Raw genomic sequence first — 14,729 nt, 5'->3', positions numbered from 1 at the left:
GTTTTCAAATTATCATAGTTTTTTATTCAAATTCACTATGGTGTTTCCAAGTCCAGTGCGAGAGAAACTAATCAAATTATGTCATGTTTCCACTTGATTGCCTAATAGAGTTTTGAAAGAAACAGCCTTTTCATTCTGTCCCTCCTAGTGAGAGAAAAATATGTTTATGCTTACATGTACTATTCATATAGGGAAGCGATGCCAGTGAGATATGTGAATATATTGACATTATCTAACTGTCTTTTAGCTGAAAAGCATAATGTTGGTGTATCTTACTGTTATTAATCAATTTTGAACACAAAGAATGTGCAAACAGGCTTAATTGCTGAATTCCCTAACTCTTGAGTGATATATTTTGCAACTTGCCTATCACTCAAACAACAGAAGACTCGAGTGGAAGATATTAAAATCAATTATAAATAAAATATCTGTGTAGACCTCTCTCTACATACATGTCTCTCTGAATTTATGATGCGGTAGCTGTATTCTAAGACATGACTAAGTAAAAAGGGCATCGTCTCGCTGTGCAGATGCCTCCCATCTCCATCAGGTTTATTGACTCTTTTTTGATCTTTACTTTGTCCCTGCCCACTGTTCAAAACGCAGCCGCATTCAACTCCAGATTATCCGAGGAAGTGGCAAGACAAGGTAACGCAGCCAAAGCAGAAACCCAGAAATAGCCAGACCTGCCCAGGAGGCTCGGAGAAGAGGGTGTCACTCCGCCGGGAGGGACTGGTGTCTTCAGGGGCTGTGAAGGGCAGGGGACCACAGCTCCTCAGAAGAGGCAATGCTGTGAGCACAGCAGCGTTCCCACGAGCCCACGCTAGTTCAGCATCGGTCACCTCAGGGGTATCTGCACCCACGATACACTTAATCCCAGATAATCTAGAGTTGACTAACACTATTTATTGTTAGGCCATGAAAACCCACTCTGAATCCCTGCACTGGCACTGACCTCTCTGTCCACTGAGTCATCGTTAACTCTCTTATGCTTGCATGCAAAGCCAGGCATAGGTCTGCTCCTGGATTCCTCTTCCCCATCCCTCCTTCGTAACAGTTGTTTCACAGCTCCTCTTCTCTCCCGTCCCCGTGCCTATGCTGGGATACTTTTTGGCACAGTAAAGTCAGGACAACGTGTATTAATACATGGGATTCCAGTAGTTTAATACTTCCCAAAGCTTACTACTTCTGCACTGCTCTCAAACACTGATATTCTTCTTGCTACATCATTCTATAAGAGAAGATGCTGCTCAGCTGGTAGTCCCAAACTGGCAGCCCCAAACCGGCAGCTCAAATATATGCCTCGTGAAATACTTGAAGAGAACTGAATTGCTTTTTAGGTGTTCCATCCACTCAAACCCCAGGCTCTTTATGTATCAAGTGACATGGAAAGACTTAGGGGCCAAATTTCTGCAAATGTTTTTGAAAACCACAATCGGTATTTATATCTGAAGTACTTAACATCCTGAAATTGTCATCATCACCTAGTTTTCCTAAGGCACCTTGGGTTCCCCGCCTCTCCCCTGTAGTGACCTTTTACATTGTATGTTCCTGGGGGAGGCTCTGCTTTATCACATCTCTCCTGCGAGGTGCCAAAATGACCATTAACACCTAAAAGAACTAAAAAAACATGACGTCCTTTCTACTGGTGGTGTACCATTTATAGGAATGGACATTTTTTTGTGGACGTTGTTTGCTGCAATGTCTGGTTTCTCTGCGTGTGGGAGGTCTACCCATTCAGATGTCTATATGCCTGCGTTACAACCTGGTAGTTGCTGTCATGGTCTGTGGCTTGTGCCCTTGGTTTACCACTCCGCACTTCTATTTGCTTATCAGGTTCGTGACACACTGAAATGCTCCATTACAAAAGTTGTCATTTCCTTTCAGTGGGTCCTTGAAAACTTACTCAGCGGTTTCATTTCCATCCACAGCTTTCTAATTCTACTAAACTTGCTCACCTCCAAGCTCCTCCAAAATAAGTGAGAGAATTTTGCTGAAGGCATCTGGAAAAGGGTATTTTGATGGAGACTAGATATCCCTAATCACTAGTGGGCCAACAATCTCCACCTGAAAAATGTAGCGAGGTGACCAAGTTACAACAAATCAACCTGAATTAGGGGGCATTAGGTTGTTTAACAAAAAGGGCAATGAGCCCAAAAGAGCTTCTTTTACCTGATAATGGAACTGCAATTGCTCCTAGGTTACTTCATACTGCTGGCTTAAAAATGAGAAACTGTTCCCTGGACCGTTTGCATCTTGGCACACAATTTCTAGCTCATTGTGATTCTAAACAGTGTACGGGATCTGTAAGCGTGCTTAGTCAGCCTGGCCAGCCACCTGAGAGCCATGAGCAATGTCCCCTTTATGACTGCTCACATCTACTTAAAGAGAAAAGACAAAAAAAAGGGCAAGAAAACCCATTCCTCTTGATTCCCAGAGATAGTATCGCTGCTCAGATCTTCCTTCAATCTGGAAGTGGCCAGACCACCAGACTCCCTGAAAGCAGACGCACCTCTAGAAGCAGAGAGCAACGGCTTGTGAAGGGTAAGATACACTCTGGCCTCCCCAAACTGCCGATCCGATACAGAATTACTGGTTGAAATAGCCAGCATTTTGCTGGAGCTCAGATCAGATAAGAAGCAGCCAACCTTGCTGACTTTACATACCGAAACCTTAACACGACTGAAGCCCTGAGAGGGGACCCAAGGAAGAAGAGCTCTGGGAGCTGCTGGCAGGTACGAGACGATGGTGGGTCCTCACAGGACCCCCTGCTCTCTGGTGAGACCGGCCAGGCGACCCCCTCTGAGCTGCAGTCCTCCACCTTCTGTATGAAATAACCAGTCTCTCCGGTAAGCAAAAGAGTTAAGTGATCAGGGGAAGAGAAAGCAAGACGGAGTCATCCTTTCAAGGCTAACCTCGGCAGAGCTCGCAGCCCCGGCGAAATCCCACTACAGACGCGACGCTCTGCTGCGCTGACAGGCCCTCCCTGGCTCTGCTGCTGGGGGCAGCCTGGAGAACATGAATTTTGCAAAAGGAACAGGGCAGCCCGAAGGCTGAATTACCTTTCCTGGAACATAGATCCCAGGCAATGCACTCCTACGGCCATTTTTAGCTCACCCAGTCAAAACCGCTGCCTCCCAGGCAGAGCATCAGGAGAGCAAGATTTGCGGCTGCACCGCTCCTGGCTGGACCGACCGGCAGCTGCCAAGTGAGCAAGTCCTTTCGGATGGGCCAGGGCAAGCAGGGGTCCGCTTCATGGGCTGCTGTAAGCCGTAGCTCCTATGGAAGGTAATAATCCATGGCTGAAGTTGGAGGTGGTTGCGTTCTGCAGCGCAGTTTGTACTTAGGCTGAGATTCTTAATGGCAAGTGTCTCATGTGCGTCATGTTTTCAGACTCTGGCCCCAACCGGTGGTCTAAACTGCCTGCTTAATTTCCCTTATCGTCTGGAAGTGAGCGATGCCCTATCCTTCTCTGACCCTGGGAAGAGGAAGGTATTTGCTTGTAGAAGGAGCTCTTTGCCTGGATCCTGCTGGAGAGATAACCCCGTGTTCAAACACCGATGCGAAAAACAGGCAGGTTCCCGACTGTTTTCTTAGGCTGGGGTATGTCTTGCCTGAAATAGTCTTACGGCTTTCTCTTTTAAGCACGACTGCACAGGCTATCTCCCCTCTTATTTGCAGCCATCTAGCATCCCTGCCAAAAGCACAGTGAAAAACAGCAATAGGCAAGTAACTAACTCTTGGTTTATTTTTTAAGGGAGTTTCGTTGCTGAAAGCCAGGGGAAGAGAAAGTGCTACGTGGCTACTCTGCTGTCAGCTTGATCTGTGACCTGTAGTTTAGGAGCCTTTGCACTTGCTGCTAATTCCTTTTAACATGAGTTGCCACAAGACTGTTTCTGCATGTTAACTAATGCCTTCTCGGATTCTGCTCTAAGTGTTCTCAGCAAACAGCACTGTAAGATGGGCTGGCTATAGCAAAGCTAGCACGTTATGATGTAACTTGTTATTGTTTTGAACACTTAGTACAATAATTATCCGTAATGACAACTGATTACTCTTGAGATGCCCCTGCATTAATACTTTACATGGACTGTGCATCTTTGTCTGAAATTCACCCAAACCGGTGGAATAACATTCAACGAGAAACGTCATCCAGCAGCCGCTTGCAAGTTCTCACCGAAAACCTGTTGATTTTTGTGAGTTTTCCACTACCTTTGGAAAGCCTTTGGATTTGCCTTGTAGTTGTAAGTGCTCTTAGGAAACAAACTTGGCAAAGGGGACCAGGTGAGCATGCGGGGTGATGTGATCAAGCAGAAAGTGGAAAATCCAGACAAACCGAACTATGACTTTTGATGAGCAGCACGAACACCACATTTGGAGGTGCGGAGGGCAATTTTGTGCAGAAAGACTCAGAAAGCAAAGGAGGGCTTCTAGCAAGATTTCCTTTCACTGCAAGGAAAGCATGCTAGATATCTCTGTGTGAAGCCAACAAACAAAACCAGCCCGTTTATTCAAGCATTTAGCTGTGCATCTGATGGTACCGTTGCTTCCAATTTCGTACATGAAACCACTTCTAATGCTACTAGAAGGTGAATGCTACACATACACCTATGGAGGTGTACTTTTTGCTAAGTAGCATGGAGGCTGGGAGCACTCCTCTTCATCATCACGAGTCTGAACAAAGGAGTAGTGCATGGGCACCGCTCTTAAAGGAAAAACTTTCAGCATGTCTGTGATAATCAGGATCTGTGGCTTAAACTGCACACTTCAGGGTCTAAAATGGTCTGAGCCACTCTCCCTGGCTGTGAGCCGAAGATCACGGTGAGTAACACACACTGAATATAACCGGCATCGCGAGATACCCATCGTGGTCTGAGTTCTAAGACAAACCACGTAAAATTTCTTTGCACATCTACGGTAACAGCTAATGATTATTTTTTTTCTCTGAACTTTGTCCAAAGTTCATCTCTAAAACAAACTTTAGTCAAACTGAGCGTATTGACTCCTCAGCAGAATAAACATGCCAAATCTCTAATAACGCTTAATCACTGGTTCTAACTTCTTATAACTTGCTTGTTAACCAGAAAGATAAAAACCAGTGAAATAGGCTTTACTTGGTATTTATTTTTCTGGTGCCTCTGTCAAAAACTCTGAAGGACAAAAGCAACTCCGGTGTGATTGTTTTCAGAGTAAGCTGACTCCTCTTCCTGCTGCAAACCCTAAGTGAAGGTAAAATTAAAATCCAGGCTGATGCCTGGGTTGTAACACTCAGCCTCCATGACTTGAACTGCTGGTAGTAAAAGTTTACATGCAGGCGGAAAAGTTTGAGTATTGTGGCTGGGATTTTCAGGGGGTTTTAAAAATTGGTTATGGACTCGAGACTGGAGGGGTAAGAGGAGGGACAGGGCTGGACGGTGCCCCAGCCCCAGGAGAAATCACAGTAAACTAAGGTGCAGATCTGACAGTAATTGACCTGGTCCCGGTACTGCTTTATCTACTGAGTGGCTGCAGAAGTAAAGTAGAAAGAAGTATAAAAAGCAAATACACATTTATTAAAAATTGTGTCATATTTTTATTACACTAACCATAACACTTCTTGTCACAGTTGGACATGTTAGAAAAGGTACCGTGATGGCAGTAGATTTTTTGGTAGATTTAGATTTTTTGGTAGTCCCGTGCACGTGACCTTACCTGTTAATCCATGAACTGTGCACCTATCAGTAATTATTTGTATTTGATCAGCACCCTGATATTTTCTGTGGTTTTATTTTTTTAGTACTGCATCAACCCTGCTGTTCAGAATCATACCCAGCTTGCAAAAAAAAAAAAAAAAAGAGAGGGAGAGAAAGAGAAAAAAAAAGGGGGGGGGTAGGAGAGATTGCCTCAAAAAGAAAAAGCCGAACAACGTGACATTTAAAAAAAAAAAAAGGCATTTTTGGATGACTCTATTTGCTTCGTACCTTTTCCTTTTTGTGCCTTTAAGGTTTGTGTCTTCAAGCTCATATCTACAAACCCACAGGCTAGAAACTTAATTAAAAAAAAATAAACCCGACTTTCTTGCATAATTGTATGAGTCCAGGAGCTACAGCTTTAAGAAAGGCACCAAATGTTGTGAAGTTCACAATTAAATCACACAGAACTTGGCAACCAACTGATGGAAAAGAAGTGGAAAATTAACAGCAATTAAATAAACAATGGCTTGGTAGCCCAATTTTTTGACAGTCGAGAGGGAACCTTGCTGTAAATCCCCGCTCACGTTGAGCACACCAGAATCCTCCAGATGATAAAACTGTGCATTACTGCCCAATTACGATGAGTCCCTGAGTTACTCATCATGACTGCTTTATGGATTTAGTTTCACAACATAATAATGAGTTCATCGTGGTTTCCTGAAGCATCTGCAGAGATAATGCAAACACTTACTTTTCTTCCCAACTTGTGAACATTTTGAAGAAATAAAGTGATGCGAGAGGCTATTAAAAAAAATCGGTTTTGCATTGCATCAAACCCCGGCTTTCTGTGAGAGCTCATGCAAATCCCGCAGCGTCCAGAACACGTCCCACTGCTTTAGCAATGGTGGCTCCGATGTAAAGGCGAGGTTTAAAGTATTTCTGAGACTCTGGAGACTTTCAGAAGCCGGAGACGCACGGGTGGGTGTGTGTGCACGCTACGTCTATAACTTAAGCTTAGTTTATCGGAGATAAGAGCTGATCCTGCACCGGGCGGCTGTTTGGGCAGCCCCCAGCAGCCCATTGTGCTGTGGCTGGGTACTGGGGGGGGGACACACACGGTCCCGAGCTGCCTTTTCACGCGGACCCAGAAACGCCCGTGGGTCTGAGTAAGCCAGGAGCCTTGCAAGATCTTGACCCTGTTGTTAGCAGCCCCCCCCCCCCAGTCGAATTCACGTTTATTTGCCTTTCACGTCGACCGCAGAAAACGTTCAGATTCGTGATATGTAACTTCACCGTAACTTTCTGACTCGCCGCGATTTTTTTTTTTCTTTTCTCTTTCGGGAGGGGAATTAAAAGAGGAAAGGGGGGAAGGAAAAAAAAAAAAAAAGAGAAAGGCAGGGAAAGCTGATGCGCTGCCGTCCCGTTCCCCCCCGCCCCCCCGCCCGCTGCTCGCACGAAAGCAAATGGCAGCATCCCCCGGCGCTGGAGTAGTAAGTTAATAAATAAATAAGCAAACCCCATTGCACGAACGGCAAGGCGGAAAAGCGGCGGAGAGGAGGAGGAGGAGGAGGAGGAGGAGGAGGAGGAGGGAGGGAAAACCCTCCCCGGCCGCACGGCGAGCGGGTGCGCTATTTCTGCGAATAACATGGCAGGGCCGGCGATGCGCCGGGGAGGGGAAGGGGAAAGGAGGGCGGCTCTTCCTGGGCGCGGGCCCGGGCCGCCCGGCCGCGCACCCCGCCGGGTGCATCAGCAAAGCCCCCTGCATGAGGATGAGGATGAGGATGCCGCTCTTCCTCCCCCCCCCCCCTCTCCCCAGCCCGCTCCCGCCTCGCCGCGGCCGCCGCGCCCCCCCCCGCGGCCCTGTTGCATCAACTTCCTGTGCGGAGCCCCTCGCGGCGGGGCCCCGTGCGCGCGCGGCGGCGGCGGCGGCGGCTCCTCCCGCCCGCCCCAGCTTCCTGCGCGCGGCCCCGCGCTCGCCCCGCCGCGCGCGCCCGCCGCCGCGGGTCCCCGCGCGCGTGCGCGCGCGCGCGCGCGCCGCCCCCGCCGAGCCCCGCGCGCCGGCCGGGCGGGCGGGGGGAGGGGAGGCGGCGGGAGGGGGGGGGGGGAAGAGGTAAAGCGGGGGGGGGGAAGGTGGGGGGGGCGCGCGCGCTGGCCAAGCCCCCCCCCCCCCCAAATCCGCGCCCCCCCTGCCCCCCGTCCGGTGGCGGCGGGGCGGGTGCGGTGCGTCCGCCCGGTGCCCCCCGCCGCCGCGGCCGGCGGCGCCGCTCCGGCAGAGTTTGGTGCCCTACTTCACTCTACTTTAGTTTCACTCACTTTACATCCGGGCTTTTTCCCTAGGCAATGGGGGCCGCAGCACAGCCCGTTCCTTAGGCAAAGGGAAATAAATTCGCCGCACCGACACGTCAAGTAGTCCCCCTCAGGAGAAGCCGCCGAGCCCGCCCTCCCGCCCTCCCGGCTTCCACCCCCCCCCACTCCCCTCACTCCCGCCTCTTCCCGGCCCGGGCTCGGCCGGCGGCGCCCCGCCGCCGTCGCGGCGGCGGGGGGCGGAGTGGGGTGGGGTGTGTGTGGGGGGGACGACGTGGGCGTGGGCCCGTCGGTCCGGACTCCCCCACCCCCCCCACCCCCTCCCTCCCTTCCCCCGCGGGTCTCCGGCGGCGGGCCGGGCCGGGCCGGGGCGGGCGGGGGCGCGCGCGGCGGCGTGTCGGGAGCGCGCCGCAGGCAGGCAGGCAGGCAGGGAGGCCGGCGGCGGAGGGATCCCGGCGAGCGGTGCTGCGGCCGGGCCGGGTGAATGGGATTGAAGAAGAGTTCAGCTTCTCGGCTTGTTTTTGTGTCACAGTTTCTCTCCTCCTGCGCCTCTCCGGCTTCGTGCCTCCCTCCCCGCCCGCCCCCTCCTCCCCGCCGCAGGAGGAGCCCCCCGCGGAGAGGGGGAAGGAAAAGGACCCCACAGAGGCGAGAGCGAGCGAAGAGGAGGAGGAGGAGGAGAAGGGAGCAACCTACCATCTTCCACTCCCCGCTTAGCTTAAAGAAAGTGAGAGGAGGAGAGAGAGAGAGGCGCCCAGAAGAGGGGGACAGGGAGGCCCGGAGGAGCGGCGGCGCCGGCACCCTCCCCCTATGAAGAAGAGTCCTCCCCCTCACAGAGAGGTCCTGCCAGGGGGACCCCGGCCGGCCCGCAGCAGCACCGCCGCCGCCAGCAGGGTGTAGTATCCCACCTTTCGGATTCGCCTCCTCCTCCTCCTCTTCCTCCCTGCCCCCCCCGGGCGCCGTCCCCCCCCCCCCTCCTCCTCCTTTCCTCCCCACCCCCACCCCCCCCGGACCCCCCCCGCCGCCGCGGGGTTGGGGGCGCCGAGGGATGGCGGCGGCGTTGGGGGGGGGGGGGGGGGTGTCTCGCCCCGCACTCTCTCCGGCCAACTTGGCGATGAGGAGCAGCAACTTCGCCGCGGCCCCCGGCCCCTCCCTCGGGGGGGGTGGGAGGGGGGGGGAGAAGAGCGGAGCGTCCCGGGGCGCCGGCGCGGCACCCCCCCCCCCCTTTCCCCCGGCCTCCCCGGCGGGCGCCCGCAGAAGTTTGCGAGCGGGAGCGGGAGAGGTGGAGGAGGGTGACACTTGGGGTAAAAGGAGGAGGTGACACATTGGGGTTGGGGGGAGGAGCAGGGGAAGGAGATGACACATTGCACTGGGGATGGGGTGGGGGAGGGAGGCTTATCCCCTCCCCTCCGGTTTCCTTCAGGATGATTATTTCCAGGCCCTTTTCTCTCGGTCGGGTCCTTCGCCGCGATGCTGTCGGGGAAGTTTTATTATTATCTGGGAAATGATGCCGCTTTCGGTGATGGATAATTCGTAGTAAAGCCGCTGCTGCGGTTTTTTTTCTTTTTTTTTTTTTTCTCCTCTCCTCTCTCCTTCTTCCCTCCTCCTTCCTTTCATTCGTCTTTGTGGCCCGAGCAGCGCCGGGAAAATTCCGTTTCTTCTGCAACTTGTTATTCTGGAGCCGGGCCTGCCCCCCTCGCCCTGGGGCTGCCCTTCCCGCACAGGTACGGAGCTCGGGGCCGGGGCGCCGCCGGGGTTTCCCACTCCTGCTCCGGCACAGCTGCCGGCATTGGGGACGGCTACTTCTTTATTTTTATTTTTTCCCTCCCTCCTGCGTCTGCGTAGGCGGAGTGGGGCTCTATGTGGGACTCTGCCATTTGGTCTAGTCCTCTTGTGTATGCTCCTTTCTTCACTTGCCTTCCTGCGGGATAATTTTTTTTTTTTTTTGGTGGTGGTGTGTGTTTTGTTTTTTTTCTTTCCTGTATTATTCCGAGCTTTGCTGTCGGTAGAGCTTTTCCCCCCAACCACCTCTGCAGTTTGGTGGGTGCTGGCAGGATTGTACGCCGAGGTTTTTAGGTGAATTCTTATTGGATTAATGCATGGAGCTCTTCATTCAACTTCTTCGCAAGTGTCAAAAAATGAGGCTATGAACAGATGTGTTTCAATATGGAGAGATTTCCAAGTTCCTAATTCTTGGGGGTGGAGGAAAGAGTGCCATTGGAGAGTGGCTTTTGTTTTCGATTGGTGAACAAATGTCATCACATTTCAGTCACGTGCTGTAATATTCTTTGTTCAGCTATCAAAGTATGATATCTGCTACACCTGTTCCCACTTTTTAATTGTAAGTAACGGTGGTTGCCTGCAAATCTTATAATTGTGGATAGGGGCACTTCCCCTCTGTCTCTCCCTCCTACCCCCTGGATGTTTGTTTGGGCCCAAGCACTGAGCTTGACAATGAACTTTTGTTCACTGTGGAGACTGCATGTAAAAAGGTCCCACTGGGGGTAATAACTTGCGTGTCACGAGAAAGTTGTGTACTGTGATGTATGGTAGGTCTGAGCATGGAAAAAAATCAGGTGGGGACATGCACTCACTAATGGCAAGGCTCTATTAAGTGGTAGGAGGCTCCTTTGGGCCAGTGAAGTTTCTTAACTAGATATGCTGTTGCTTGTTACCGGGTTAAAGGACAGATAGTCCTGTACAGTCTTATAAACAGATAGGTACATCTTTTTTTGCTTAGCTGTAGATTTTCAGCTATCAGAAATAAAACGGATTTTGGTTGTCTGTTTACTTTTTTTTTTCCCCCATTGTGCTCACTTCAAACAATGAAGACACCTGCTTAGTTTCAGTTTTGTAAGTCAGCTTCCTCTGGCTTTCCTGTGCTTGCCCGGAGCTAGCTGGTGAGGCTGGATACGCTACATAGCCGGGGAATGTTTAACTTTGACGAAAAGAGGCTTATTTCGGGGCTTAATTTGTGAAGAAAATAACATGCTTTTCAAAGCCTTGGAAAAAAACCCATACAAACCCTCAAAATCTAAAATTCATGACTTCTACCCGGTTAATGTGTAATGCTAAAACTTTTATATTAAACTTGTTAGCGATTGCGTGTACTATAACTTTATAGTTTATATTTAAATAGTGATATTAAATTACTAGTAAGAACAGGATCTTAAGAGAAGGAAAGAAACAAAAAAATGTGCATAACTACCCATATTAGTTGGAGAAGTTAATTACCACACTTTAGTAGAAAGATCACAGGCTTTGGGGATTTTATTTATATCTGGGCATGTTTCACAATAGCTAAATGAAACTGGTTCTTTGGGGGCATTTTTTTATTACTATTTTCTAGAAAAAGGAGTTCTGTAGCTCAGTAAATGAAATGTTAAAACTGTATTTAAAAAAAATAGATGCAGTGCTTCTTGCATGTTTTTAAACCTTTCAGCCTTACTGTGGTAGAGAAATTGGATTATTTTATGGTGGTTACATCAGCTAGAAGTTTGAGCTGATACAGAGGGAGTATGAAGCAACCTCTTTATCCATTGATTTCATGTTGCGTAGTAGCATGTATAGAGTATCACTTCAAGGTCTTAAGAGACCCGTTGTCCAGCAGAAGGTAGGTGCTTGGTCACCGAGTACTTACCACCAGCTGGATGTCAACTATGTCATACCCCCAGTTTTTAGCCATACTGACCTGAGCAACCAGAAACTTGGAGTGGGTCCCATTACGGGTTTTAGTGATTTTTCAGTTAACTAACAAAGCTGACGTGGTGTATAATTCAAAATGTCATGTTAAGGAATATTTTGTTATTGATAATTATTTTACCAGTAGTCATCGTAAGATTAAAAGCTTTCAAGTAAAAATCTTTGCTCTTCTCTATGTGCATCCTGAACTGGATTTGTTGTGAGGTGGAAGGCATTTGAAAGTGGTTTTCTTCTTTTAGGGAATGAAAATACAAACTTTCCTTCAAAGAACTTAAATAAAGCAAAAGTAGGAAACTGAAACTTGCGTTCCTCAGAGGAAAAATGCTGTTGTGTTTTCCAGCCTCAGCAGGAAGATCACTGCTTTCAGTTTAGGTTTTGTAAAGATCTCTCTTTACCCTAGGCCATTCAGCTTCAGCTGTGTTTTGAGTATTGGGCCTAAATAGTTCTTATTCCAACTTCACTTATCTTTTTAGAGATCAGGTTTTGTGTGTGTCTGTTAAACTTCACTGTAGAAATAATAATTTAAAAAAAAATTCCTTGGACTGGATCTGTACAAAGGAGACAGTTTTCATGCTTTTTTTTTTTTTTAAATAAAGTGTGTTTTAATGGCTCCTTAGAAAGTTGTGAAATTCTGTGTGCAGTTGGAAAGCTTTAATAATGAGCCTAGCTATCACTTGGGTTGTTCATACAGTTTGTTTATAATGGTCATAATTGCCTATGAGCACATCGTAGTTGTTCAGTTCCTTTATACTTATTCTCGGAGCTGTGAAGAACTTTATTCAGTCAGATGAATTGATACTACTGGAAATCATTTACAACGGAGATTTCTCTTTCGTTTCAATACCAGTTTGTAGGAACCTTGATGGACTATATTATTTCATATGTTATTGGCATTTTGTGCGGGTACCAGAAACTCAAGATGAATGTCATGTGAGAAACACATGTTGGTGACTTAACCTTTTTACTATTGTTTCGGGTTTGTTGTTTGTTGGTTTTGCTTGTTTAAAATCTTCCAGAAAGAACTTCATAGTGTGATAGGGCTTTGCTTTTTGGAGGGCCATCACATGGTGATGTGAGCTGTAAAGCAGACCAGCCTTCAGGAGAAGCTCCTGGTGTAGAAGGGGCAGCGCTAAAAACCTATTAGTAAGCTTCTAATAGTATTTCTTCACTGTCCCCTTCACCCTTTATACTCACAACTGTGCAGTCACATGCGTAGCTGTGTACTAGAAGCGTAAGACTCCACAAAAGGCCTGGCTCCTGTACGTTCGTGAATTGCCCTTGTTCAATTACTCTGTGCCAGAAAGCAGCTCACATCCTGTTTCTGATGTATTTTAACTGCACAAAGGTTATTTAGGAACAAACCATATACTGGAAAGGTGGGGCACTGCACAGAGAAGGGTTTTGAGATGTCTGCTGAATGCAAGGGGCAAGATATTTACTTCTGTACCCTGTAAATAGAGGGTGAACTGAAGGATAGTTTTTATAGGTATCTTACATTAATATTTCATGTTCAGTATAGCACAAAGCCAGTGTCTGGCTTCTGCTGGTAGGAGGGATATGCATTATGCAGGCAAAAAAGAAGTTTATTTACATTTGGGGAGGGGGAACTTTGTATTTTCTTATTTTCCTTTCTTTTTTTCTTATTGCAAATACAGTCTCATTAAAAAAAAAAAGCGCCCTGTGTTTCTCTTACAAGTTTTAAATAATTTATGGCTCCTGGACTGTACCAGGTTCCTCACTGGATTAAAATTGGTAAAGTATGATTTTAAGTGTGTTTGACTCTGCTTTTGTTATGTCAAAACCTCACAAAAACAAAGTGGCAAGTGTAGGTATTGAAAGGCTATAAAATGTACAAAAATCAAAAGAGTTTTTAAAAATGTACTTCGTGCTGAGGAAAAATGCACCCATGTGACAGTCAGGCTTTATAATTAGGATCACCTGTCCTTAAAAACAATTTTTAAAGCTGTAGAAAGTTCCGAAAGGTCCCTTCCTTCGGTCCGAGAGGATTGCCATGCCTACTGCCCTAAGAAAGCCCCAACTTTACCAAAGAATCTTTTGTTTTAATACTTTGATCATGCCAGGCTTTTGAGGAAAGAATGCACTACTTGATGCAGGCTTCTCTGCAGCATTTATTTTCAGTTTTACTGTTTATATAATTTTAATGTCTCTGTTGGTATTATCAAGTACCTTGTGTCTTAAAAGCTCTTTGCCTGGATGGTTTGACCTGTTATTCGTGCCCTCTTACCTGAGGTTTCTTGTTCATTGTCACTGCAAGCACACACTCTTTGATTAGAGATTGTATGCTCAAAGTGTGCTTTAAAAAAAACCCACATCAGAACCTCCTCCCCGCCCCCCCCCAACACTACTACCACCACCACCACCACCACCCCCCCCCGGCCTTAGCCTAATGTTTGTTAGTACTGGTGGGAATGCATTTATAGATAGTACATAAGGAGTGAGGCTCTGCTTAATGCGATCTGTGTTGTAGCTGTGTTCACACAGCTTCTATGCTTTTTTTTTTAATGTCAGATTTCTTAAAATGTGTGTTTTCCAGATTCTGCTGTTCTACCTGACAGTATGGTGCTTGTAGGACAAAAGGGAATCTTAGCAAGTTTACTTGCTACAGAAATTGTGTTGCTTGCCTCTTAACTGAGGGACTCTACCATTGCATGTGTAATTAGAAATATGTTTTGAAAATGTAGCCGGTGTGTTTCTTGAATGGGACTACGGATGTGTGAATGGTTAAAACAAACGAGGACACATCTGAGCCTGTGACTCTAAGATGGCCTGTGCTTGGACTCGGTCTCTAGGCCTGCGAGAGAACTCTACGGTTGGTTCGGTTTCGTTGTTTCTGCCTGTGAAATACAAGCTGTGAGTACAAAAGGGAGAAGGAACATTGATTCCTTTCCTTGTTCCCCTCCAGCCCTGTAGATCCCAGCGTCGTTAACTATGTGGATCCCGAAGGCAGCGTAGCTGTAAACAGTTAATTGAAGAGATCAAGTGGTATCCTATTGAAGCCTTAAATTGTTTTAACAAAACTTCTGAGTAATTGCA

At 47.9% G+C, this 14,729-nt stretch overlaps 1 protein-coding gene across 7 annotated transcripts in view; it reads left to right on the top strand.

Annotated features, from left to right (window-relative positions):
• Positions 1-8,412: 8,412 nt before the first annotated feature.
• The window catches only part of PHF21A (PHD finger protein 21A), a 135,543-nt gene continuing 129,226 nt past the window's right edge, over positions 8,413-14,729 (top strand). For 4 of the 7 annotated variants that reach the window (XM_075030766.1, XM_075030765.1, XM_075030760.1 and 1 more), the window contains exon 1: positions 8,414-8,867. The gene's annotated coding sequence lies outside the window, so the exon portion shown is untranslated. Of the gene's footprint in view, positions 8,868-14,729 lie in introns of all 7 variants that reach the window. The other 3 variants (XM_075030763.1, XM_075030762.1, XM_075030764.1) reach the window with 2 other exon arrangements.

The sequence above is a fragment of the Buteo buteo genome, chromosome 6, assembly GCF_964188355.1.
Source record: "Buteo buteo chromosome 6, bButBut1.hap1.1, whole genome shotgun sequence".
In the NCBI taxonomy this organism is placed as follows: domain Eukaryota; kingdom Metazoa; phylum Chordata; class Aves; order Accipitriformes; family Accipitridae; genus Buteo; species Buteo buteo.
The sequence above is the reverse complement of the archived record's forward strand: the minus strand, read 5'-3'. Positions and strand labels throughout refer to the sequence as shown.